This window comes from Lynx rufus, unplaced genomic scaffold (genome assembly GCF_022079265.1).
Source record: "Lynx rufus isolate CCGP_SWC_20201006 ecotype Redwood Valley unplaced genomic scaffold, mLynRuf1.p SCAF_1, whole genome shotgun sequence".
Taxonomy (NCBI): Eukaryota; Metazoa; Chordata; class Mammalia; order Carnivora; family Felidae; genus Lynx; species Lynx rufus.
This window is the reverse complement of record NW_025814823.1, coordinates 115,015,124-115,028,709: the sequence shown is the minus strand read 5'-3', so window position 1 is coordinate 115,028,709 and position 13,586 is coordinate 115,015,124. Positions and strand designations below refer to the sequence as shown.

Sequence of the window (13,586 nt, the reverse complement as noted above, 5' to 3'; positions counted from 1 at the left end):
CTTCATAAATGGATGGCATTTGTGTCAGAGAAGGATGAGGCACTCTAGTATGAATGGCTGGCAGGTGCAGAGGACACATACGTCTACTGTAAGTAGAAAATTAATTTGAATTTACAGTAGAAAATAAATTTGAACAAGTTAAGTTAGGGCCAGAATTCAGAAGCCCTTGAATGCCAATCAGAGTCTGACCAGTTCAACAAGGCGATAGTAGTAAGTTTCTCAAATGAATGTGAGTTCTGCTTAGGTATAAAGACTGAAAAGCTGGAGGGGAAGACAGGAAGACACTCAACTAACTATGGCAAACACTAATTAACACTATGACACTCAACTAACTATGGCAACTATAATGTTCCCAAATATCAGATTAAAAACTGAAATGAGCACAGAGACAGGTAGTGACTTCAAACTGACAAGAAGGGATTTCCAGAGTACTGGCTGGTAATTTACTGTTTCTTGGTCTGGATAGTGGATGTGATGGTCTTCACTCAACTACTTCAATAAGCAGGTACTCTTATGATTTGAGCGCTCTTCTACATGTATATCATACTTTAAGTTTTGTCAAAAATAAAAGCCTAGACCTCACTTCTAAGAAACCCCCAGCTGGGAGGAAGGCATACATAAAAATATTTACCAAACAGTATAAAAGATGCAACCACAGAATATGTACAAACGACCCAAGAAGCACTGAGTTCTAAGAGAAAACCAGAGGCAGTGACATCTAAGGTGGGTTTTAAAGAGTAAATGAGTTTGTCAGATGGATGAAAAAGAGAACAGTGCTCCAGGCAAAGGAAAAAATATGAAAAAGGCACCAAAGCAAACAATAATAGAACAATTTATCCAGAGAACAAGTAGTTTTGATAGTTCAAAGATAAGATAATCTAAACTACGGTGGAAGTAGAGAAAACAGAAAAAAGTAATTAATGTAAGATGAACAATGGATGGAGAAGATTTCATCTCTGATTAGATACGCGTAGAAAAGGAAGAAGAATGGAATGGAGATGGTTTTCAGTTTGCCATAATCAGACTACTGCCTCATCCATCACAGTTCCACCCACAAGCTAGACTCCAAGCTAAGAAGCCACTTTTTTCCTCCTTCATTCAACAAGTATCTGATTTGCCCTCCAGGCAAGGTACCAAGTCAAATGTTAAGGTTATCAAGGGGCTCAGAAGCCCACTTCCTGGAGGAAAAAGCAAGCAGGGACATCAGTAATAAGGTACAATACAATGCAGGACACCTCCTGGTGAGAAGGTTTGCTACCAGAAAGGAAAGGGCTAACTTGAGTCATGAGATATGACTAAAAGCTCATCGTGAAAGGGACAAAATACAATGGGAGCAGGGGTATCATTGAGGACACAGTTACAGATAAGCTTACACCCCTACATCCAATCCATATTTAAGTCCTGTCTCATTTCCCCAAAATACAGCTCCCTTTATCCCCACCACCGCATTCCCACCATCTTCCTTGCTTAACTCCCTATTTTCATTTGTACACAAGGCTTCGAAGCACAAGCAGGAGTGCTCTTCCTTTAAAAAATCAGATCATGGGCGCCTGGGTGGCGCAGTCGGTTAAGCGTCCGACTTCAGCCAGGTCAGGATCTCGTGGTCTGTGAGTTCGAACCCCGCGTCAGGCTCTGGGCTGATGGCTCAGAGCCTGGAGCCTGTTTCCGATTCTGTGTCTCCCTCTCTCTCTGCCCCTCCCCCGTTCATGCTCTGTCTCTCTCTGTCCCAAAAAAAATAAAATAAATAAACGTTGAAAAAAAAAAATTAAAAAAAAAAAATCAGATCATGAAAGGCGCCTGGGCGGCTCAGTGGGTTGAGCCTTGGACTTCTGCTCGGGTCACAATCTCGCCATTCATGGCTTCGGCCTATGCTGGGCTCCGCACTGACAGTATGGAGCCTGCTTGGGATTCTCTCTCCTTCCCGCTCTCTGCCCCTCCCCCACTCACACTTCCCTCTCTCTCCCTCTCTCAAAAATAAATAAGCGAACCTCGGGGCGCTTGGGTGGCTCAGTCGGTTGGGAGTCCTACTTTGGCTCAGATCATGATCTCACAGTTCATGAGTTTAAGCCCCGCGTCAGGCTCCATGCTGACAGGGCTCCATGCTGACATCAGGGACAGAGCCTAGAGCTTGCTTTGGATTCTCTGTCTCCCTCTCGCTCAGCCCCTCCCTACTCGTACTCTGCCTCTCCCTCAAAAATAAACATTAAAAAAATTTTTTAAGTAAATAAATGAATAAACTTTAAAAAAAAACAAAAAAACCAGATCATGAAACTCCCCACAATAGCTGCTTACAGCTCTTAGCATAAAATTCAAACATGTGACCTGGCATTCTGCAATCTCATGTGAGGCCTTCTCCCCACCCCAAAAGTTTTCAAGATATACAGGTCTTCTCTTAGGTCTCAAGCCACATGAAGTTCATTCCTATCTCAGCACCTTCAACACAAGCAGAGGACCGTGTTCCCTTGTCCAGATCTTCACCAGCACTACACACCACCACCCGCAACAACCAGTCTGTCCGTCATGTCTCAGGCTATTACTTTCTCAAAAAAAATTCCAGGACCCTACCAGTTACTGCTGATCTCCACATGTGGTTTAGGTTTCCAGAAAAGTGTCTCATTCTGGGCATGCTGAGGCTGAGAAGCCCCTAGGACACTCAGCTCTCTGGTGTACAGGTGACCATGTAGGTCAGGTGAGACATCCACGGTAAGAAGAGAAGCTTGGACTTTAGTATCTAAGTTTGAAGACAGGGAGATTGTGAGAAAAGATTCTCACCGTGGAAAAGGCACCCCTGATCTCTCAATCACTGTCTGGAATGAAATGTTGATGATGGGAATGAAGGTGATGCCACGTCAATGGTGTGAAAAACTGAGACATGTTGGATAGAATCTCGGGCATGAGTAGACTGAAAAAAAACACAACAACAACAACAACACACAACTGAAAAGCCAAAAATTTAAGGAAAACCAGAAGAGTTATGTCACAATTCCACAAACTCCTCTTCTCTTTTATGTTTCCTCCACTGACAAAACCCTACTTATGTTTCATCCAGTTCAAACGCCATTCTCTTCCAGAAGCCTTTCTGGACTTCTCCAAACAAAACTTATTAGCCCCCTCTCCATGCGTCCACAAGTTTCTTTTATCGTTAGTAGTGTATAAAATTTGACCCATCCACAAGTACTGTTAGGGTCTGCCCTACACTACATCTAGGCTATATACCTTCCCTACATTACACTGTCAGCTCTTGGGGGGGCACAGACGAAATCTTAAATCATCTGTGGGTCTGAAAGAAAAGTGGATAAAACAGTTATTATTTAAAAGTTAAGAAGGATAAATAACTGGCGAGAGGCTATCGGTAATTTCTCCACTTTTAACATCTTATGAAACAAAATAACAATTAAATTTGTATAAATTATTTTAATTTATTTAATTAATAACAGTAATTTAACTTACATTTTCTTAAAGTAACATATACCTGTAGTGTCCTTTAAAAAGTCAGTGCCAAAAAAAAAAAAATATCCTCTCATGGAAATGCTTATCCTGTGGCAACAATACAATGATGTAACCGTTTCCTTCAACATATATACGATATGCCCTAAGTTTATTTGGAGACTTACCATATCTTAACATAATCTTCTAAACTGTAGATTCTGTACAAACCAAACACCAAAAAAATGTTAGAGAGGCAGGAGGACATGAGGGTGTCTCTGCCAATCCTGGTTTGAGCCAACTGCCGCCTGCATTGTTGGGAAGCCATTCCTGCCAAGCCAGGGTCAGGCATTCGGTCCACATTTGTTCCAACAAGTGCTTCACACACGCACACTCCTTTAAAAGTCCACAAAAAAGACTCCAACGCCACCCGTGAATACCAGAACTAACCAGAGGGAAGTACGTCCTATTAACCAGCACGAATAGACTGAGTAATTGCACAACAAAGGTTAACTTGGTACACGCCAAAAGTCCACTCGGGTGTGGCGCACCTTCCCAGCCAGACCCAGTCCGAGAAAGACAGCACTGCACTCTCACATTCGCCCCGGCCGCGCGTGCGGGAGCTCGGGCTCCGCAATCCTCAAGTCCACCCGCCAGCCAAGTTTCGGAGGCGGGGGAGGAGGGTGCGACCACGGAAACCACAAACCACACAATCACTTCACAGGAAAGCTCAACTCTCCGCCACTCCCGTACCGGAAACAGCGCGCAGCCTCCGCTCCACAAGGAAGGCGGCCGAGGGGGTCGGGCGCGCGCGCCGAGTCGGCCGCGACAAAGTTTAGAAACCGGGAGAAACTTTCCCGGCAGGAAACGGCGCGTCCGCGCGGGGGCTGCAGCTCGCTCCGCTCCAGCCACTGCGGCCCCTCAACTTCCCCAGCGCCAGGAAGAGGCGGCCCCGCCCGCTCGCCCCTCCAGGACGCAGGCCGGGGGCCCCGCAAGAGAAACCGGTCGGGCGCCGCACCGCAGCCCTTCAGAAGCCCGATTCAGGGCGGCGTCGCGGAGAAGACCGTGGCCGGCCCGCCCACAAGAGGAGCCCCTCAGCCCGGGTGCGGAGCCCGCGTCCGCCTGAAGAGTTACCTGCGGCGAGTGGGCGAGCGCAGGAAGAATTCCCGAGGCCCGAAGCCGACGGCCGCCGCTTTGTCTCCCTCCAGTCCGGCTCCGAAGAGGAAATGGGCAGCGCGGCGCCCCCGCCCCCCGCCCGCGGCCCCGGCCCCGCCCGCCCTTCCCGGCACCTCCCTCCGGCGCGCTCTTCCCGGCGCCTCCCGCCGTCGCCCCGCTTTCCAGGCCCTCGCTTTGGGGGTGAGGTCCCGACGGAGAGACGTTGGCGACGCCGAGGCGGGACCCCCAGGAGGACCTCTTGCTCTCCGCCCTTTAACCCTGAGTTACTTCATCCCAAGGCCCCAGTGGGCTTTCGGGCCGGGAGTGACACCCATCCCCGCTCCGAGAAGTAAGTAGGAGGAGCGGTGACTCCTGGAACAGCCCGCGAGCGGGGGAGGGCAGGTGAGTCACCGCTCCGCGCACAGGTGAGTCTCCCGGCGCTGCCCGCGCTGGCCCCACCCCCCAGCCGGTGGCTCAGGGACTGGGCGCGGCGACGCAGTCCTGTGGACGCTCCTCTGAGGAGTGCCACAGGTGCTCCCGAGTAACAGTCTTCCAGAAAAGTAGTCTAGGCCCACTCACTGATTTTACGGAAGGAAACTGGCCTCACAGCTTGAGGCGGAGTGGAACTAGAATCCGACTCCAGGGACCTTATAATGTGAGGTGGAAGGCCTCCTTGAAATCACCTAACTCATCCCCTCACTTGACAGATCTGGAAGCCAAGATCCCTCCGGTTGAAGGACAAGGAACATGTCACAGCAGGAACCCCTCTTGTGATTGCCCCCTGCACACACAGACACACACTTGATGGACCTGGCTTTTATCCCTACCCCTCAAGCCATTTAGGGAATGTTTATCCCCACCCTTCCTTATCTTCCTGGTGAATGCTCTAAAATAACTTCAAAACAAACAAAACAAAAAACAAACAAAACAATTACATATTCACTGTCAGCCTGATTAAAAAAAAAAACAAAACAAAAAAAACCTAAAGGTTTCAACTCCTTCATCCTGGGGTGATGAACAAGGTTGATTTCAGTATTGGCCTAGAAATCCAAAATAATGCAAGACCCAATACCCACTGCAATCTTGGTGCTGAGCACTGAGTAGGGTACTAGGGAGACTGCCCACAACATGTTTACCCTTTACTACTCACATCTCCTTCTCCCCCAGGGAATACAAACTCCTGGAAAACAAAACCTGTATTTCCTCCAACACCCCAGCTCAATGCTCATCCCCTAGACAGTGCCAAGTTAACATCTACAGGTGAATGTGCCCACGGTAATTCAAAGCACTCTGGGTTTCTGCTAGGTAAGAGATGTGGACAAGGCACAATAGAGGACCATGAAGGGAGAGAACAAACTTCAAAGAGAAAGAGAGACCTTAACAAGCCATTCTTGCCCCAATACACCCCATTCTCTTTCTGTCTTCAGAGTCTTTGCTCCTGTAGTCTCCCTTGCCTGGAATGCCATGGCTTCCCCCCACTACCACACTTGGCTACCTCAGAACATAGTAATCAATCAATAAATATCTGTTTGAACCAACAAGAGACAGTTAAGGGATTATACTCCATACCTTTGTATATCCATCACTTCACTCAGGAGCAGCTACTTAACTTGTGAGGCCCTTGTTCAAAAATTATTAGCAATTTCAAGACAGCAGAGTATTCATGAAGCCATTCTAAGCATAAGGCCCTACTATAGGTTTAATATTTATGTCCCCAAAAGTTCATATTTTGAAAACCTAGTGCCAAAACTCATGGTATTAGGAGAGGGACTTTGGGGAGGTGACTAGGTCATAAGGGTGGAGCCCTCTGGAATGGGATTAGTGCCCTTATAAAAGAGGCCCCAGAGACATCCCTTGCCCCTTCTGCCATGTGAGGACACAGCAAGAAGGCTCTATGAACCACAAAGAGAGGAAGAGAACTCTCACCAGAATGTTACCATGCTGATACCTTGCTCTTGGACTTTCCAGTCCCCAGAACTATGAGAAAGAAATTTCTCAGTCTGTGGTATTTTGTTATAGCAGTGCAAAGGCCTTAAAGATGAAAGCGCAAGGGTTGTTTTGAGAAGAGAAGGGTCAGGTGACAAAAAGGATATGCTAAGGGACTTGCAGTATGCCCTGTAAGCTAGGGGAGTCAGGTTTCTACCTCTGAGAAACCTTGAAAAGCTTACCAGGAAGACTTGAGCTTTCACCATGTCCCAGGCACTTCCTTTGTGCCAGGTGGTGGGGGAGCCATGACACGATAGAGAATAAAACTACCCTGATGCTCTTCTCACACAACTTAAAATATAATGGAAGAGACAGCTATTAAAACAGGTAAAACTATAAAAAGGAAGTCAAGTGTGAAGATAGAAGAGAGATAGAAGTAGATATGAGGGGGAAATTAACCTAGGCTGGGTTCAGCGACCTGAGGAAGTGACCTTTATGTTATGACCCACGCCAGTCATACTTTAGCACTCACCTCTCTACCAAAATTGCTTTCATCAAGGTCTCTGATAACCTCCATGATGCCAAATCCAGTGGTCAGTCTTGTGCACAGTTGACTTTTACCATCATCAGTGCTTGATCACTCTCCTTCTTGACACACGATCTTCATTGGGCCTCCAGGACACTAGGTTCTTCTGAGTTTCTTCAGCATCCCTAGCTGCAACTTCCTATTCTCCTTTGGAGATTCCTTCTAAATCCTCCCAACCTTTAAATGTTAGAGCAGCAATTCTCAAAGTGCACTCCAAGGACTCCTGAGTCCCTTTTTTTGGGGGGGGGGGGGCCGGGTAGTAAGGTGAAAACTATTTTCATAATAATATTAGAATATCATTTGCCTTTTTCACTCCCAGTCTTTCATGGTGTACACTATAGTGTTCCAGACGACATGATGTATCATATGGCATCACACAGAATGCAGAAGCAGATGGAGAATCCAGTTACCTTTTATTAAACCAGACAGTTAAAGAGATTTGCAAAAATGCAAATAATAATGACACTTCTCCCTAAATTTCCTTTTGTTTTCGACAACATTGTCATTTTGCTTTAAAAGATGTTATTGATGATAATGTAATAATACAGTAAACATTGACAGACAAAACTCACATAAACAAAAGCTCTTTGAGATCCTCAAAAAGTTTTAAGAGTGTAGAAGATTCTTGAGATCAAAAAGTTTAAGAACTGATGTTACAGTGTCCCAGGATCCATCCTTAGACCCTTTTGTCTGCCATAAACCCATTGGCGACCTCATCCAATCTTTTGGCATTAAATATGCTGACAATTCCAGGTTTATGATGCAACCTGAACCTTTCCCTTGAATTCTAACTCCCATATTCATTTCCCTACTTGATACCTCCATTTGGATACCTAGTAGGCATCTAGACATTTCACTTTATATGTCTATATGTCTAAAACTGATTTCCTGACAACTGTCCAAACCTGCCGATCCCACAGTTTTCTTCCTTTCATTAAATGGCAACTCCATTCTTCTAGTTGTTTAGGCCAAAAACCTTGGAATCATCCTTGACCATGTTCTTTTCCTCACACATTTTATATCTGATTACTCAACCAATCCTGTGCCTCTACCTTCAAAATGTAGTGTGTGTGTGTGTGTGTGTGTGTGTGTGTGTATTTTATACCATTTCCACTGTTAACATCCTGAATCAAGCCATCATTATCACTTACTTGAATTTCACAGAAGCCTCCTGACTGGTCTCCTTACTTTCGCCCTTGCCTCCCACAGTCTACTCTTATTTCAGCAGCTGGAGTGATTCTGTTAAAATATAAGTCCATACATGTCACTCCTACTCTGCCCAGAATCCTCCAATGGCTCCTATCCCACCCAGAGGAAAAGGCAAGGTCCTTATAAGGGCCTGCAGACCTTACCTGCTCCTACACATTTCTCTGACACACTGGCCTCTTTACTATTCCTGGAACCCATCAGGCAGGCTCTCCCCTTAGGGCCTTTGCTTTCTGCCTGGAATGCTCTCCTTCAAATAACTGCCTGACTCACACTCTCTCACCTCCCCCAGGTCTAGGCTCAGCTGTCACTTTTTGAGGGAGGCCTCTTGGCCACCCTATTTAAAATTGCAACCATTTCCTCCAACATCCCCATCCCTCTTTCCTTGCTTTTTATTTCTCCTTAGAGTATATCACCATCTGACATATGAAGTCATACATATATTTATATTTATATTTATATATTTATTTTTTAACTTATTGTCTTCTCCTGTTTTCCACCAGAATTTAAGCCTCATGAGGGTGAGAATTGTTGTCTATTTTATTCAGTGCTATGTCTTTGATGCCTAGAATAGTACCTGGTACATAGCAGATCCCTCAATAAATATTTGTTGAATGAATGAAAGAATGAATAAGTGGGACCTTAAAAAAAGACAATGACAAAATGGATAGGGAGGGAAGGAAAGAGTTTGATTCTAGACCAAGGGACAAGGAACTTTGAAGGTCCTGAGTCCCATTACAGGAAAAGAAGTTCTCTGATTTAGGAGCTGGTGAGGTAAGCAGAGGCCAGACTGGAGAGGGCTTTTTAAGGCTTCACACTTTACTACGAGGGGAAGGGGACACTGCAAAGGATTTTACACAAAGAGATAATATGATCTTATTTTGTTTTTAAAAATTTTGCTTTGGAAGAAAGCAGATTGTAAAGCAGCGCACATAATACCCTATTTATGTTTGAACAACATACATATCCATTTTAATACTCTTTTCTCATAGCTGCTAAGCCATTTAAAACATATCATCTGTTCAGAACCCTCCAGTTTGTCCTATCTCACTCAGAATAAAATCTACAAGATCTTGCCTAGCAACCTCAGACCCATCTTTGGCTTTTCCCCTACATCTTTCCCTACTGCCCTGTACTTTTCCATAACACATCAAGCACTTTCCTGCCTCATGGCCTTTGCGTTTCCAGTTCCTTATGCTTGGAATGGTCTTCCCCCCATAGCATTTTATCTCACCCCATGGCTTCATTCAGATCTCAAAGGTCTCCTTGTTCAAGCGGCATTCCCTAACTGCCCTTCATAAAATACCACTAGCACCCACTTCCCTCCCCTCCCCTCTCCATTATATTTCGTATTTTTTAAAGATATTTTTAAATTTTAATGTATTTTTTTTGAGAGAGAGAGAGAGAGAGCACATGAGTGGGGGAGAGAGGCAAAAGGAGAAAAAGAGAGAATCTTAAGCAGGCTCCTTGATCAGTGTGGAGCCAAATGAGGGGCTCAGTTCCATGACCCTGGGATCATGACCTGAACTGAAATTGAGATTTGGACACCCCACCACTGAACCAGCCATGTGTCCTTCCATTTTATTTCTTTATCCTACTGTACTTCATAGCACTAGTCACCACCTAATACATTATATGAGTACTTATTTACTATCTGTCTTCTCCATTAGAATGTAAGTGTTGTTAAAGCAGGTAAATTTTTCTGTTCATTGTTGTGGTTCCAGCACCTAGAACTGTGCCTGGCAGATAAGAGGTTCTCAGTTGAATGAATGGTTACAAGTGTGTAACAATACACAGCAAAGTTTTGTGATTACATGCTGGGAGAGGAGTTAAGAGCACTTTTAGGTTTTCTGTATATAGAATAGTATATAAGGGTAGTGCATGGAAAAAAGTGGATAGATTTGGGACCTATGCAAAAGGACAGAAGATCCTCAGTCTTGCCAGTAGATTGGATATGGAGCTTTCTAACTTGATCAGCTGAAGAAATTATGGTGCCACTGACCCAGATGGAGAGCTCTGGAGGTAAAGGAGGTACAGATAGCGTGGGAAACAATGCAGACAAAGAGCTGTTTTCTGTCATGCTTAGTTTTAGTACCTACCAGACATCTAAGAAGAGATATCCTGTAGACAGCAGTATATCCAAATCTGAACTCAGGAAAGGCCGAGTGGAGATAGAGGTATGGGACTCATCTGCACCTGGAGAACGTGCAGAAAGAAAAGATGGAGGCCCAAGATCAACTTTTAAGAGAAAGAAGAGCTAGAACTGGAGACCGAGTTCCCTTCTGCAGCCCCAGAGCCCTCCTTTTCCTTTCCTACATCATGATCTTGTCAATTTCCTGCGCCCTCTACTTGGAAATCTCTTTGCCCTAACTCTTCATCTTGCCTCCTTCTTTTTCTTTTTTTTTTTTAATTAAATATTTTATTTAGTGTCTGTATGCTGGATTTTTTAGATCACTTACACTGTTTTTTCCCCAATCTTTTCAGCCATTTTTAAAATATTTTATTCTTTTTGGAACAGTTTTAGGTTCATGACAAAATTGAGAGAGGTAGATTTCCCATATGGACCTTGTATCCACACATTCATAGCCTCCCCCATTATCAGTGTTCCCCACCAGAGTAGTACCTTTGTTAAAACTGATGAGCCTATATTGACCCATCATAATCACCCAAAGCCACAGTTTACATTACATTTGACTCTTGGTGTATATTCTACAGGTTTGGACAAACGTGTAGTAACATGTATCTGTCATTATAATACTGTACAAAGTATTTTCACTGTCCTGAAAATCTGCTACGCTTTGCCTATTCATCCCTGCCTCTGCTTCTCATTCTTAAGGACCAATTTTGACATTGCCTGGTCAGAGAGGCCTTCCCTGACCACACCCCCACACCCCAGCCACTCTCTACCACATTACCTTATTTCTACTCTCTATAGCACTCATCCCTCTCTAGAATTGCCTTGTTTGTCTACTGGTTTATTTTCTGTCTCCTCCATTAGATTCTAAGTTTCATGAGGACAGGAATCTTTCTGACTTTTTCCACTTCTCTGCTTCTGCATAGTACCTGGAACATAAAATGCACTTTAAAAATATTTGCAGGGTCGCCTTTATTGGCTGGCTCAGTCAATAAAGCATATAACTCTTGATCTCATGGTCGTGAGTTTGAGCCCCTTGTTGGGTACAGAGATTATTTAAATAAATAAAACTTTACAAAATATATTGGCAGAAAGAATGAGTAGCCATAGATATGGGAGGAAAACCAAGTGGCAGTGAAGCCAAGAAATTGTTCACTAATGTCAATTGATGACATTTGGGTTGAGGCTTGCATTTAGTTAACCTTGCATTAAGGTTTCAACTTACTTCAGGTTGCTGAACATAGAGCGCATAATCATGAGGGTTAAACTACACTAAGAATGTAATAGAAAAACAATGAAAAGAATCAGCAAGGCTTTATGGAATACTCTAAAAAGTTACACAAAATAATGTCAACATGTCAATAGAGATGAACTATCAGCGATCATTTTGGAGACTCTCTACATTATTACAGTTTTGTTATTATTTATCTACATTGGACTGGTTAAATATCTTCACAGTTTGCAAAGCACTTTTCCAGGATATTATCTCATGGGAGGCACTTCACAACCCTTAAGGAAGGTAAAACCAAATGAGTGAAGTTCCAAAACTGATGAAGATGAGAACTGGCTTGGCAGCCTTGGAATGAAAAGTTGGAAAATCTTTACCTCTTGTTGTGGCCGTGAAATAATGAACACACACACACACACACACACACACACACACACACACGACCACCACCAATATTAAGTCCCATAGAAGAGATCAAAGTGACTCTTGGCTTAACCTGAAGAAAGCTAACAAAGAAGGTCAGATTTGGACAAGAGTCAATAAAAACTAAAGGTAAAACCACTGTGTAGGACCACATGACAGTCAAAGACAAATGAATGCCTGATGGCCCTGATTGCCTATTTCTCTCCAGACAGGTGGGGGGAAAGCAGTAAAGCCCTGCCACCCTGGAAGCTTTGTCTATTATTCCTCATTTCTGTATAGCTCAGTAACTCACAACTCAGGCTGCACATCAGAATCACCTGGAGAGTTTTTGTTTGTTTTTTTAAGAGAGTGCAAGCACCAAATTGGGGAGAGGGGCAGAGGGAGAGAATCCTAAGCTCCGCGTGGAGCCTGACACAGGGCTCAATCCCATGGCCCTGGAATCATGACCTGAGTTGAAACTAAGGGTTGGACACTTAACCAACTGAGCCACCCAGGTGCCACTGGAAATCTTTTTAAAATATGATACCTAGGGGGTGCCTGGGTGGCTCAGTCAGTTGAGCGTCTGACTCTTGATTTCAGCTCGTGAGCTCACAGTTCCTGAGATTGAGCCCTACATCAGGCTCTGGGTGACAGCGTGAAGCCTGCTTGGGATTCTCTCTCTCGTTCTCTCTGCCCTTGCCCCACTAGTGTTCACACAATCTCTCTCTCTCTCTCTCTCTTTCTCTCTCTCTCTCAAATAGGGTACCTGGGTGGCTCAGTCAGTTAAGTGTCTGTCTTTGGCTTAGGTCACGGTGTCACAGTTCATGAGTTCAAGCCCCGCATCAGGCTTTATGCTGACAGCGCGGAGCCTGCTTGAGATTCTCTCTCTCCTCTCTCTCTGCCCCTACCCTGCTTGCATTCTCTGTCTCAAAATAAATAAATAAAACTTTCTTTTAAAAATTAAAATAAACTAAAAAAAAGCGTCATTAAAGAAAATATATCATACCCAGGCACCACCACCAGAAGCAGGGATTCAACTCTTCCTAGGTAGGGACTAAGCAATTTTTAAATCTCCCAAGTTGATTCTAATATGCAGCGAGTTGAGAAAACACTGATAACCATTCTAAGTGCAGACAGAAAACAAAGTCAAGTATACTTACAACTCATTAATTCATTTGCTCATACAATAATAATTACTTTAGGGGCACCTGACTGACTCAGTAAGTAGAGCATGCAACTCTTTATCTCAGGGTCGTCAGTTCGAGCCCCACATGGAGCGTAGAGATTACTTAAATAAATAAAACATAAAAAAATTATTTTAAGACTCCATAACTGAAAATAATAATAGCTCATAGCTAACAAGTCTTTGGTGTATGCCAAGCTTTGTGCTAAGAACTTCATGTGTCACCCAAGCCTCTCAACAATCCTGAAACAGTTACTACTTTTTTCCTCATTCTATGGATGAGAAAACATAGACTCAGGTCACACTGGGAATATGTGACAGTGCTAGGACCCAAATCCCC

The 13,586-nt window shown here is 44.2% G+C and overlaps 1 protein-coding gene across 1 annotated transcript in view; it reads right to left on the bottom strand.

The window, feature by feature from the left end:
- Positions 1 to 4,634, bottom strand: part of CTNNA1 (catenin alpha 1) — a 179,633-nt gene extending 174,999 nt beyond the window's left edge. The window contains exon 1 of the mRNA XM_047085416.1: positions 4,561 to 4,634. The gene's annotated coding sequence lies outside the window, so the exon portion shown is untranslated. The remainder of the gene's footprint in view (positions 1 to 4,560) is intronic.
- Positions 4,635 to 13,586: the final 8,952 nt, after the last annotated feature.